Here is a 13,280-nt window from a genome sequence, read left to right on the forward strand (position 1 = left end):
CCTACAGTGGGAGGTGGGCACAGACCCATCCCTGTCACAAGTGCCCCTCAACCCAGCCCTGACTTCCAGCCTGTTATATAAGCTGCTGCATACCCAGGCCTGGAAATAGCCGTGGCTGTACTGGCTGGGCTGCGAGACGTGATGAATGGTCCCCAGGAGCATCAGCTGACCGCCCTGTGCTCCTGAAGTGACCTGAGGGCCTGCCAGCAGCTCGGGTTACCCAGCTCTCCCTGGGAGGCAGCCCTGCCTGGTCTGCTGAGGATGGCTCCAATGTGATTCTGTGTCTGGACATTTATGGTTCGAGCGCCTGCAGGATGGTCCCTCTCCCAAGCCTGAGCAGCTAAGGCAGCTCCCAGACACGCTGTGCCCACTGGCAGCCTCCAGATGCTGGGAGCCAGGGCCTTGCTCAGAGCAAGCACTTGGATCGCTACAGACAGTCAGCACTGGGAATGCTGGGAGCTCTGCTGCTCTGGGTCCTGTGCTAAGGACCCCCAAGAAAAGAGGAAGAGGACGGCCGGGCTCGGTGGCTCACACCAGTAATCCTAGCAGTTTGGGAGGCCGAGGCGGGTGGATCACCTGAAGTCAGGAGTTCAAGACCAGCCTAACCAACATGGAAAAACCCTGTCTCTACTAAAAATACAAAATTAACCGGGCATGGTGGTGCACGCCTGTAATCCTTGCTACTCTGGAGGCTGAGGCGGGAGAATTGCTTGAACCCAGGAGATGGAGGTTGCGGTGAGCTGAGATGATACCATTGTACTCCAGCCTGGGCAACAAGGGTGAAAGTCCATCTCAAAAAAAAAAAAGAAAGAAAGAAAGGAAGAAAAGAAAAAAGAACGAAATGAAAAGAGGAAGAGGAGCCTGAGAAATTGGGGGTGCAGGTGTCATTCCAAGGCTGCACTCCACCACGTCCCCATGCCTCCTGTTTCACAGCCCACTCTGTCATTGAACTGGTGGCCCTGGACACAGGGAGGCACCCATATACCCTGATGTCCAATGTGTGTGAGGGCAGAGCCACACACACCTGCAGGGACTAGCACATACATCCCTACTCCTGAGAGCACCTGGCTAGGCTCGGAGTGTAGGGCAGTGTTCTCCCAGCATATGGTGATCATGTGTTAAGAACTATGATTATGTTGATCAGGTGCAGTGGCTCATGCCTGTAATTCCAGCACTTTTAAAGGCTGAGGTGGGAGGATTGTGTGAGTCCAGGAGTTCGAGACCAGCCTAGACAACATGATGAAACCCTGTCTCTACAAAAAATACAAAACTTAGCCAGGCGTGGTGGCATGTACCTTTAGTCCTAGCTACTCGGGAGTCAGCTGGGGTGGGAAGATCACTTGAGCCCAGGAGGGTGAGGCTGCAGTGAGTCAAGATTGTGCCACTACACTCCAGCCTGGGAGTGTAGTGACAAAGTGAGACCCTGTCTCCAAAAACAAAAAAACAAAAAAAAAGAGGGAAATATGAATGACTATGGCCATGCTGATTCTGTGTCTTTAAGAAACCTACTTAAGAAACAAAACAAACAAAAAAAAACCCGACGCCTGCAATCCCAGCACTTTGGGAGGCCGAGGCGGATGGCTCATGAGGCCAGGAGATCAAGACCATCCTAGTCAACATGGTGAAATTCGGTCTCTACTAAAAATACAAAAATTAGCCAGGCGTGGGGGTGTGCACCTGTAATCCCAGCTACTTGGGAGGCTGAGGCAGGAGAATCGCTGGAACCCAGGAGGCGGAGGTTGAAGTGAGCCAAGATCGCGTCACTGCACTCCAGCCTGGTGACAGAGTGAGACTCTGTCAAAAACAAACAAACAACAACAACAACAAAGCAACTTCTCTCTAAAAATATTAATGCTTTAAGTGAAAATATTCCTTTATGAGTCCCCAAATCCTTTAGTGGAATAGGCACAACAGGCACTTCCAGGGAGCTAGGACCTGTGTTCTCTGTGACTCCAGGACCCTCTGATGGGGGGAAGCCCCCAGCTGGAGAAGTGTGAGACATTTTCTAACAGAGCAGTGGAAAGTGAGTGAGTTGCCCCACCCGCCCGACCACAGATGGCCTGTCCAATGATGGAAGGGACACACACATGCGCACACACTCCACCTCTCACCTGGTGCTCAGATGTGGGGGCAGAACTCCCTCCAAACTCCTGCATCAGCACTCCCCGAAGACCCCGCCTGTGCCCAGATACTACTGCCCATGCCTTTGCACCCTCCTTGTGCGTCTGTGGGTCCTGGAGTTCTGAGCCCATGGGCAAGGCACAGGGAAAAGAGCCTCCTAATGTACAGCAGAGAGGGCTGGTGCAGTGGTTCATGCCTGTAATCCAACATTTTGAGAGGCTGAGACAGGTGGATCACTTAAGCTCAGGAGTTTGAGATCAGCCTGGGCAACATAGTGAAATTCTGTCTCTACAAAACATACAAAAATTAGCCAGGCATGGTGGCACATGCCTGTAGTCCCAGCTACTTGGGAGGCAAAGGTGGGAGGATCACTTGAGTCAGAGAGGCTGAGGCTGCAATGAGCTAAGATTGCATCACTGCCTTCAAGCCTGGGCAACAGAATGAGACCCTGTCTCAAAACAAACAACAACCCAAAAACCCAAAACAACAGTACACCAGAAAGCTAAGGAACACCCACCCCTCTGCCAGGTGAATCTGTTGGGGAAGGGCTGGGCCTCCTCCAGTGCCCTCCTGCCTGCCTCGTGTCTTCTCCAGGCACTCTCCCTTGAGGGTTGTCACAGGTAATCAGAGCTGGCTCTGCTGGTGAGAGCAGCAGCAGTGTTTCTTAGCAACGGGCACAGCACACAAAACCCAGCTAATCTGGGCTGTCCCAGCCACCAGCCCTCCCACAGCCTCCAGGGCGGCGGCTACTGGCCAGCAGCACACCCCCAGAGGTGGACACTTACAAACTTGTGTGTCTTTCTACCCCAGCAAACTCTAAGTTCCAGCTTGGGCAAGGACTCTTCTTTTCTCCACCCTCCCTGTTTCTCTCCCCTTTCCTAGGCCCTGTCTCCCTTCACAGTATCTGCAGACCTCTCTGAGGCAGGGGTCCCAGCCCTGCAGCAAGTCATGAAATAAAGGGCAAATCACTTCACCTCTGGGAAGCTCAACTTCTTCTCTGGGAGGCCATAATAGAGCAGCTCAGTGTAAGGACTGTGAGGCCACACTGGTCTAAATGCAAATCCATGCTCTGCTACTACTTCTCAGCTGTGTGACACTGGACACTTAATCTTTTATGTTTTGAGTAAGAGTCTTGCTCTGCTGCCCAGGTTGGAGTGCAGTGGCACAGTCTCGGCTCACTGCAACCTCCACCTCTTGGGTTCAAGTGATTTTCCTGCCTCAGCCTCCCAAGTAGCTGGGATTACAGGCATGGGCCACCATGCCCAGCTAATTTTTGTATTTTTAGTAGAAACAGGGTTTCACCATGTTGGCCAGGCTGGTTTTGAACTCCTGACCTCATGTGACCCGCCTGCCTTGGCCTCCCAAAGTGCCAGGATTACAGGCGTGAGCCCCATGCCCAGCCTACTTAACCTTTTAGAGCTTTAGTTTCCTCAATGCTAAAATAGTGCCCACCTTAGATGGCTGCTGAAAGAAGAGACAAAGGAAAGAAGTCATCAGACAGAGCCCAGCACAAGGGTCTGTGGACTGGGCTGAGCACTCCTCTCGCCGCATCCCCAGCTCTGTCCCCTTAGTCGCTGGGCTCCAGCCACTCGCCTTACTCTGCTGCTCTAAGGAGCTGGTACTTCCCATCTACTATTTCCTCTCCCTGCAACTCGTCCCTTTCCCCCAACTCTCCACCAACAAATTCCCCTCAGTTTATTTATTTTGAGACAGGGTCTCACTCTGTTGCCAAGGCTGGAGTGCAGTGGTGCTATCACAGCCTCAGCCTCCTGGGCTCAAGTGATTCTCTCACCTCAGCCCTGGAGTAGCTGAGACCACAGGCCTGTTACACCAAGCAGGCTAGTAGTAGTAGTAGTAGTTGTTGTTGTTGTTGTACTAGAAGTAGTAGAAGAGACAAAGTCTGTGTTGCCCAGGCTGGTCTCAAACTCCTGAGCTCAAACGATCCTCCCGTCTCAGCCTCCCAAAGTGCTGAGATTACAGGCATGAGCCTCCAGTAGTGCTCAGCCTCACCTCAGTTTAAAAACTACTTCCTGCCAGGCGTGGTGGCTAACGCTTGTAATTTCTTTTCTTTTTCTTTTTGAGACGGAGTCTAGCTCTGTCACCCAGGTTGGAGTGCAGTGGCGTGATCTCGGCTCTCTGCAACCTCTGCCTCCCAGGTTCAAGCGATTCTCCTGCCTCAACCTCCCCAGTAGCTGGGATTACAGGCATGCGGCACCATGCCCAGCTAATTTTTGTATTTTTAGTAGAGACGAGGTTTCACTGTGTTGGCCAGGCCGGTCTCAAACTCCTGACCTCAAGTGACCTACCTGCCTGGGCCTCCCAAAGTGCTGAGATTACAAGCATGAGCCACCGCGCTGGCCACGCCCGTAATTTCTCCTGCACCCCTTGCCGAAATTAGAGCTACCTCACTGACATCCTGCATTTGTTTTTCTCTTTATGGTTGTGATGGTTAATTTTAAGTGTCAACTTGACTGGGGTAAGGGGTGCTCAAATAGCTGGTAAAATGTTATTTCTAGGTGTCTCTGTGAGGCTGTTTCTGGAAGAGATTAGCATTTGAATCGGTGGAAGAAGATCGCCCTCACCGCTATGGGCAGGCATCATCTAATCTGCTAAGTACCTGAATAGAACAAAAAGGCAGAGGAAGGGCGAATGTGCTCTTCTTTGAGCTGAGACATCATATTTTCCCTCCCGCAGACATCCATGTTCTGATTCTTGCAACTTCAGACGCGGGCTGGAACCACTCCAGCTTGCGGAGGGCAAATCGTGGGACTTCTCAGCATCCGTAATCATGGGAGCCAATGCCTCATAATGAATCTTTTTCTACATCTCTGTATATTCATCCTATTGGTTCTGTTTCTCTGGAGAACCCTAACACCATGGCACTTACTACTTATGTGCAAGATTGTTGAACATTGATCTCTCCTCCTTGGTTGTGAGCCCGGGGGCAGGAACTGTGCCTGTTTTGTTCTGTGCTATGTTTCCAGTAAGAGGGTTGGCCTAGGTGTCTCTCCGAAGTATGTTCCAGCTTTCCGTACCTCTTTATTTCTTATTTCTTCCTTCCCCTGCTTTCCAAGTTGACCTAAATAGTTTTTGCACCGTTTCTTAGGTTCACTGAATCTCCAAGCAGCGAGGTGTATCTGGAAAGACAGCTCAAGAATTAAGAGCGCTCACCCCTAATTACATTCCATTTTCCTCAGGACAAGTGGAACAGATTTGGGCTAAAAAGCCCCCAGATCAGCACCCTACAGATTTCAGGACCCCTCTTAACTCATCCCCCCCCTCCACAATGACGTCTGTTTGCCTGCCCCAGACTGAAGGAAGCTTCGGTTCCCTGGCTCATTTGCATGCGACCATGCTATTGGTCAGAGGGGCGGAACGAAAGCCAATGGTGTGCAGGGGTGTTGACCGAGCCGCAGCTCCGCGCCGCCGGGTGAGGTAATGGAATCCTGGCTGGACCTGCGGCGGCTCCCTCCGGACTGGCTAGTGACGTAGCGGCTTCCCCGGCCGCACCCCGCCCAGCCGGGCCTGGCGCGGCGCAGCGCGGCCGCCCCTGAGAGCGCGGCGGGGGCTCGGCCCTGTTCCTTCCGGCCCGGCGTTCCGGCCGCGGGCCCCTCAGGGAGGACCCGCTGGGCCAGATCCCATCTCTGGCGACGCGGAGAGAAATCTGGAAGCCGGCGCCGGAGGATGACCAAACCTGCTCTCCTTTGGGAGTGCGATTACGGGCCTCTCACTTCGTAAATCACGCAGGCCTGGAACGCTCGCGTTTGTTTACCACGAGCATGTTTGATTTTGTAATTTAACAAATACAATTGCAGAGAATTTTTAAGAGCCCTGGCCTGGATGTAGGGAGAATCTCGCATTCATTCCGGTTCCGCCATTTCCGGTCTGGTGACCTTGGCCACTTTCTCCTGGGGCCCTGACGCCTTGCATGGCAACTCAGGAGAGCAAATGTGGAGGCGCTTCCAAGACACCGAGTGCGGCTTCTCGTCCTTCCGCAGTTTGGAGAGTGAAACCCCATCTGGGCGGTGTCTCTGGACAGGCCCAGGAAGACCCTATTTTTTTGGCCCTTGAATTGCTCTTAAGCCTGGGGAGAGGTGGGGGGGACCCCGGCAAGGTAATTGTTAATCCTCAAGATGAAGGAGGAAACATGAAGGGAAGCCCTTCCACAGCCCCTCTCCTTATTCAGGGCCAGGGCCTGAGCAGGAGAGCCCCTTCTTGGCCCAAATGCCCTAGGGAACCCCCCTGACATCCTTTGACCCCCGCCCCAGAGGGCCAGGGTGGAGGTGGAGTGGAAGGGTGTCTCCTAGGCAGGGTGGAGTTTCAGGTGCTGTGAGATGGAGGGCACCTGGGGAGGGCCACTGAGAGTGTAGCCCATGGTCCTAGGTCCTGTGGCTCACCTTGGCCCGCTGCTTTCCACCCTCAGGATCTCAGCCCTGCCCTGCCACATACCTAAGCTTTGGGGGCAGCTTCTCTCCATGGAGTGCCTTTCCTCTGTCCCCTGCCTGTCCTGTCTCTTTCACACTGGGCCCTACATTCTTTTCCTCCAGGGAGGCCTCTCAGACTAGTCCTCTAGATTCCACCCCAATGCCAGCTCAAGGCTTCTTGGAGGCCACTTCTTAGATCTCCTGGCAATGTTTTCACACCTAGTCTTGTGTCCTGCCTCTCACCAGACTAGGAGCCAGCTTTCTGCGGAGGAGTCTGTCCTCTAGGAACCTCCCACAATGTGGGGTGGCACTGACCACGGTGCCTGTCTGCCCTCTGCTCCTACTCCCTGGGCCATGCCTTCCTCACCTTCTCTCTCCTCAGCTTTCCTATCTGCAGTAGGCCTGTGAAGCCGTGCCCGTAGAAAGGAGAGGAGTCAGATATAAAGGAATGAGAGGGTGCGTAGAAGAAAGAGCACTGGTCTGGGAGTCGGAAGACCAGGACTATGGTTCTGGCTGGGCCACTTACTAGCTGAGTGACCTGGATCAGAGAGACAGCAACGGGGCTGACATGTACTGGATCTTTGTAATGACTAAGAGGCAACATTGCTCCTATCTGTGCAGCCCCCAAGGCCCCCAGTATTCCCAATAAACATACCAGCTGGGCAAAGCTAGGGTAAGCACCTTGGATACAGAGCTTCAAGACAAGACCCCAGCCCTGACTGTCCTCCAAGTCCTCCTGTATGGAAATGGCAGATCTGCCACATTGTGCCAGACTCTCCTTCATGCTTTATGTCTGCTATCAAAGAGGGACTCTCATGGCAACTCTATGAGATAGGTTTCTTATCATCTTTGTGTTCGAGGTGAGGAAACTGAAGCCCCAACCCCATTGCTGCAACATTGGCCTGCCTGGCCTTCCTGACCAGAGAGGGCAAGTAACTTCCCTGAAGTCACACAGCTGGTAAGAGACAGAATCGCTTGTGGATTAGGGGAATCAGACTCCTTGGGCACAGCAGGGAGGAGAACTAACTCTGAGTGTCTGCTGTGTACAGGGCACCTCCATAGCTATTCACCCCTCCGACCAGTGTCAATCCCAGGCCTCTAGAGACTGCTTCTTCCACCATCTCACACCGCCTCCACATGCCACCCAAAGCGTGCGTGATCTGGCATTCCACATTTTAGAATATGTTTTATTTGATTATAAATAGGAGAATATATAATAAAGACAAGTTATGCTAAAAGTATTTATGGAAAGGAGAGACCTCTGTGGGCTGGAAGCCTTCATGGAAAAACTGGTAACTGAGCCCTTTTTTTCCCTTCCTGTCTAAATAAATGTATTTCTCCCACACAGGCAAATATTTTAAAATGTATTTCAAAAGTTAGGCTTCTGGAAAAAGAAAGGAAAAGAGGGGGTGGGGTAGCTGCTTCTCTAAGAAGCCCATCTGAAAGGAGCTGCTGGGTGGAAAAGAGGAGGGCACAGGTGAGTGAGGAAAAGCCTGACCCTTTCCCCCACCTGACACCTTATCATTTTTGAAGCCTCAGTTTCTTTATCTGTAAATTGACCTAATACTTGAACCTGGGAGAGAAACGTACAGGTTATTGGGAGGTGATTTTGAGACAAACCAGAGGTTCTTGGGATCATTATGAAGAAAGAGAGAAAGGGAATTCCGAGTTGCGCCAAGAGTTTAGGATCGGTCCAGCAAAGGATTTCTGGGGGTGGGCAGTGGGGTGGAGAGAGGAATGCAGCCCCTGGAATGAGGGCTGAGTGGAGGTGTGGGGCCTCTTTTGGGAGAATTTTGAGCACAGAAGAGATTCTTTGCTGCGTGGGGCCTGGCCTGGTGCTGGGGATTGTATAGCATGCTCATAATTTAAGGTGGTTCCAAAAAGGAGCAGGGCTAGTGGCTGGCACAGCAGGGCACATGACTGGATCCTCCTAACGAGTGTTCCCCAATCGCCATATCTGTATGGGGGTACAGGAGCAGCGATGGTAACCCCCAACCCCACCCAGCCAGCCCCAACCCCACTGCTCCAACTTTGGCCTGCCTGGCCTTCCTGACCAGCCACTCCTGAGTGGGCAGCTGCTGGGGGAGGAGGATTTGCTCAGGACAGGATGGTTCTCCCATTTCCAAAGAGGGCTCCAGTCACGTGGGAGAGAGGAACCTTCCAAGTGCCTGCATCCCCAGGAAGATTCTTACCGTGGAAGCCTGGGCCTGGAGACACCGGTCAGGCGAGGGTGGGCCTCCCAGGGCTTCCTGGCCACGGCAGTGGGCCTCTGAGAGCATTAAGCACTCCTGTGGACTGGGGAGAGCAGGGAGGAGAACCAGCTCTGAGGGTCTACTGTGTACAAGGCACCTGTGCAGCTGTTATTGTCCTGACAACCAGAAAGGGTGGATAATCGGACCATATCATCTTCATTTTATAGTTGAGGAAGCTGAGGCTCCGAGAGGTCAAGCGACTGCCCTAGGCCACACAGTGGCATGGGAGCAGCCAGATAAGTGAATCCATCACCTGGGCTTTGCCGCGGCCTGCACCCGCTCCTCGGGAAGTGCCCTCTTCAGGAGGAATCTCACCCTCCCAGGAAGTCCTTTTTCTCTATAAGCTGCCTTCTCGTGTGGAAGCTGGGTGCCCTGCTATCTAGGTTTCTTGTTCTTGGGGTGGCATGAAGGCCAAGCGATGCAGGCAAGGCGCCCGCAGACTCAAAGGCCAGGCCCTGTCTTCGAGAGCAGACGAATTGCTGTGTGACTGTGAGCCGTCACCGAGCCTCTCTGAACCTCGCTCTTTCCACTTCTTCCTGGGGAAGCCCCGGGTAAGTTTATTTATAGCCTAGCCCCGGGTGCGCCGCCTCGAGAGTTGTGAGCGAGGCCTCGGTTCCCTCACCTGAGAACCAGCTCCCCGGCTCCGGCCGCGGGAGGCGGGTTATGTAACCGGGTGTGCAGCGTGGGGGGAGCCGCGGGGCGGGGCGCTCAAGGCTATTCCGGGCGCCGCTATTTTTAGCCCCATTGATGAGGCTGCGTCGGCCGCCGCCGCCGGGATTCCGGAGACGTCAATGGGCGCGCGTCACGGTCCCCGCCCCGGCCGCCGGGGGAGGCGCGCCGGGGCTGGGGCAGCGCGCGGGCGGCCGCGGGCGCGGGGGCGGGGGGCGCGGCGCGGCCGGAACTGCTGGCGGGGGGCTTCCCGGGGGCGGGGGGCGCCGAGCGGCGGCGGCGCGGCTGCAGGAGCGCGAGGCAGCGGTGGCGGCGGAACTGGCGGGGTCCCAGCGCGGTACCCGCGACCCCCGGCCTCCTGGCATGGGCGCCCCTGCGGCGCGGAGCAGCTTCGGGCCGGCTGGTGCGCGACCCCGGAAAGCGGGGGTGGAGAGGCGAGCGGAGCCCGCAGGGTCAGGTGAGGGGCCATTGGGGTGGCGGGAGGTGGGCCCGGGAGAGGCCGGGCAGTCTCGGGGCCTTGGTGGATGCCTTGGGGCGGGCTCGGGGCCACGCCGGGAGTCCCGCTTGGAAACTAGGGGAGTCGGGGAGAGGGAATGGATTCCCAGCGGAACCTGCTGGCTCCGAGTCAGCCCCCAAGAGCGACGGCCAAGGCTTTCTCTCCCCAGCCCGCCAAGGGTGGGGTTTGGCCCACGAGGGGCGCTGGAGGTGGCCAGGCCAGAGAAATTCCTTCCATTTCCCCGCCGGCTGCGGGAACCGGTTCCAGGAGCGCGGGAGCTCGTCTGCCAGGAGACTCAGCCGGGAGGGACCGATGCTGCGCGATGCAGCCCTTTCGCGGGACTGGGTCGAGGAACCAAGGCAGGGGGTCTCGTGGAGTCAGGCGGAGCTGGGGCTTAGGACTCGGGGTTTGTGTCTCCCAGGCGTGTTGTTGTTGTTGTTGTTTGCCGCAACATCTTCCCTCCTTACATTGGGTGGGGTGGGGTGGGGTGGTGTGGGGGCGGGTATTTCCAGACCTCCTTACCCTGGTGGACTGTGTCGAGGGCCGGGGGCGCAGTTCCTTGACTTTGCTCATTCCCTTTTTATGCCTTCATTTTTGATAGATGACCTGGTGGACGCGAGAAATGCTGCAGAGGTGGTTTTCAGAGAATTGTTAATTTGGGTGTGGGGCTGTATTAGGGGCACATTGGGAAAACGCAGGCTGGGCAGAGGTCATTAGGTTCCCTACAGTTATGCCCAATGGGTGCTGATGGATTTGGGGGCTGCTGTCGGCCTGGCCTGGGGCCCTAGTGGTGGGGCTACAAGGCTTGCCCCAGACCTACTCCAACTGAACGTTCTTATCAGTGACTTGGATGAAGACTTAAACAGGAAGTCAGCCAACTCCTTGTAGTCACCCAGAGCTGTGAGGAGTGACAAGTGCACAGTGTGATAAAATCAAGATTCTAATTGAAGGCGACCAGGCAGAAGGTTGGGCCGAGATTAACAATGTGAATGTGACTGACATCCCTGTTGAGGCCCGTGCTGGACTCAAGAAACTCAGCTGAGGAGTTCAGGCCCTGTGCCTGGCTCAAAGGCCCTTAGCTTCTGACCTGCTGTCTGGACAGAGGCTGTGGGACTGCTCTGTGCAGTGCGTACCCTCCATCCACTACACAGGTCCAAGCGGGTGGCAAGGGGGAGGAAGGATGCTTGATTCTGGACTCCTTGGTTGGGCTCCCTGGGTTCTAATCCCAGTTTTGCCAATTCGTGGCTGTGTGACCTTGGACAAGTTGCTTAACATTAGTTTCCTCATTGGTAAAATGTGCATAATAATAATACCTTGCTCATAGCATTGGGAGGCTGAAATGAAACAATGTGTCTAAAGTGCTTAACAGTGTATCTGGCACATGTTGTCTAACAAATATTAGCTGCTGTTGTTATTGCTAATAATAGTAATATGCCCATTTCTGCGTGGGGACATTGGCCAATGCAGAGCTTGTACTCAGGAGGCCACCAGGGCCTGTTAGGCAGAGGGCCTGTCAGCGGTGTCCTGTTGCAACAGGCAGTTTAGTTAAGAAATGGCTAAAATACTTGTTAGGAAGGACTAGAATGAGGCTTCCTATGGGCCAGTACAGGGGGCAGAGCTGGGATCCAGGGCTGGGGAATTTTAGAGTCTGGGTTATGATTCGACATAAGGAAGAATGCTCTGGCTCTTGGGTCTGCCCCCAAAAGGAAGGGACAGCTCCTGAGCTGGAAGGCTCTTCCCTTCTGAGCACCTGCCAGTGCTGAGCAGGGTTTAGAGACTGCAGACTCTGCAGTGATTGAGAGGGACAGCATCCTTAGATTCTGGTTGGGTAGACAGGTGATAAACCAATGAACAGATGTGAACACTAGACCTATGGTGAATAAAATCAGGCTAGTGTGGTGGGATGGGGATGCAGGCTCTTTAGGGAGATGACATAGGAAATGAAACCTGATTGATAAGGAAGAGCCAGTTCTGGGCAGAGGGAACGGCCAGTGCAGAGACCCTGAGTGGGGAGAGAAGGCCCACTTGATTGGAGCACAGCGAATGGCTGGGAAATGAGGTTGGTGGGGAGCAGGAGCTAAGGATTGAAGTCAGGCCTGATGCTCCACCCCATTTTTGGGTTCACTTGTCCTCCTTTTTTTAAATTTTTTTTGAGACAAGTCTCACTCTGTTACCCAAACTGGAGTGCAGTGGTAGGATCTTGGCTCACCACAATCTCCGCATCCCGGGTTCAAGCGATTCTTCTGCCTCAGCCTCCCAAGTAGGTGGGACTACAGGCATGTGCCACCATGCCCGGCTGGTTTTTGTGTTTTTAGTTGAAAAAGGGTTTCACTATGTTAACCAAACTGGTCTCAAATTCCTGACCTTGTGATGTGCCTGCCTTGGCCTCCCAAGGCGTGAGCCACTGCCACCGGCCACTTTCGCCTCCTCCAAGCCCACTCAGCCTTTGGTTTGCCCTCTGCACAGTGCAGATCGTACTTGACCTTGGTTCATTCCCGGTCAGCTCCTGGGGCTCTGAGATCTTGGTGTGCTCATTCTTGGCTCTCCTATTGTTCAGGGGACACTGCCTGGCTCCCAGGGGGTCCTCAGTAAATGCTTGTGGTATGACTATTGAGGGAGGCATTTTGATCTGGGACAAGCGAGGGAACAGATACCTGTCTGAAAATGTTATGAATCATTTGTGGGCACCACGTGGTGCCAGACTCTGGCCCCTGTTCTGAGAACCGGACGGGGAAGACCTGGGCGCTCAGGTTGGGTCTGACTGTGGTAGGTGGTATTTGGCCCTCCCTACCCTTCCTCCTCAGCAGTGGGCTGGTAGGGAGAAAATACAAGGCTGGGGGAAACCACAGACCCATTTCCGGGGATGGAAGGATGACACTGTCACCCTGGAAAGCAGGTGTAGTCCATGGGCTGGGGCAGGTTGGAAGCCTCGTTTTGCTTTCTGTTTGGGGTTAGAGGTGCTCTAGATGTTTCAATCTGTCCTCCCTTTCCTCCTTCTCTCCCGTGGCCTTTTCCTGCTCCCCCACAGAATTGGGAGGGAGGGGTGCTGACAAGGTTGTAAGGGAGAGCCTGGGTACTGTGGGCCAGAGGACCTCCCCTTGGCCTGGGGACCTCAGGCAGAGGTCAGGAGGGTGAGGAATCCCATTGCCCACCCTCTGGGGTCCTCCTTCTCTTTGCCCCTCCTAGCTCCCGTCATCTCTTTCTCTTTTCTCAGACCTAATCTCAGTCTGAGGGGCAGTCCAATAGCTAGTGAAGACATGGTCTTGCCCTCACTCTGGGGTGTGGTTGAAAGGAAAGAGCTCTGGAGAGGGCGGAAGA

Source organism: Aotus nancymaae, unplaced genomic scaffold (genome assembly GCF_030222135.1).
Source record: "Aotus nancymaae isolate 86718 unplaced genomic scaffold, 86718_ANA_hifiasm-v0.15.2.pri h1tg000016l, whole genome shotgun sequence".
Classification (NCBI taxonomy): Eukaryota; Metazoa; Chordata; class Mammalia; order Primates; family Aotidae; genus Aotus; species Aotus nancymaae.